Here is a 553-nt window from a genome sequence, read left to right on the forward strand (position 1 = left end):
TCTTCTATATGCTTAATTGTGTGCATGCATGATGTGATTTTATATATATAATTGTGATGAAACTAGCATGATGAGGCTATTGAATCTTGAACCCTAATATTACTTTGTTATTGATGATGTCTTGGTATAAAAGAAGGCTTGATGAACTAAAGTAATGAGATTAGGGGATCGGGTGTCACGTTCCGACACCAGGATAGAAATAGTGGATCGGGTGTCACGTTCCGGCACCAGGATAGAATATATATGGATCGGAGTGTCACGTTCCGACACCAGGATAGTATATGGATCGGGTGTCACGTTCCGGCACCAGGATAGTATATAAATCGGAGTGTCACGTTCCGGCACAAGGATAGTATATGGATCGGAGTGTCACGTTCCGACACCAGGATAGTATATGGATCGGGTGTCACGTTCCGGCACCAGGATAGTATATGGATCGGAGTGTCACGTTCCGACACCAGGATAGTAGTAGTGGAGCGGAGTGTCACGTACCGACACAAGAGGAATAAAGATAATGAATCTTGAAATATGCTAATATACTCAATCTAAAGAA

This window comes from Solanum pennellii, chromosome 6 (assembly GCF_001406875.1).
Source record: "Solanum pennellii chromosome 6, SPENNV200".
Taxonomy (NCBI): Eukaryota; Viridiplantae; Streptophyta; class Magnoliopsida; order Solanales; family Solanaceae; genus Solanum; species Solanum pennellii.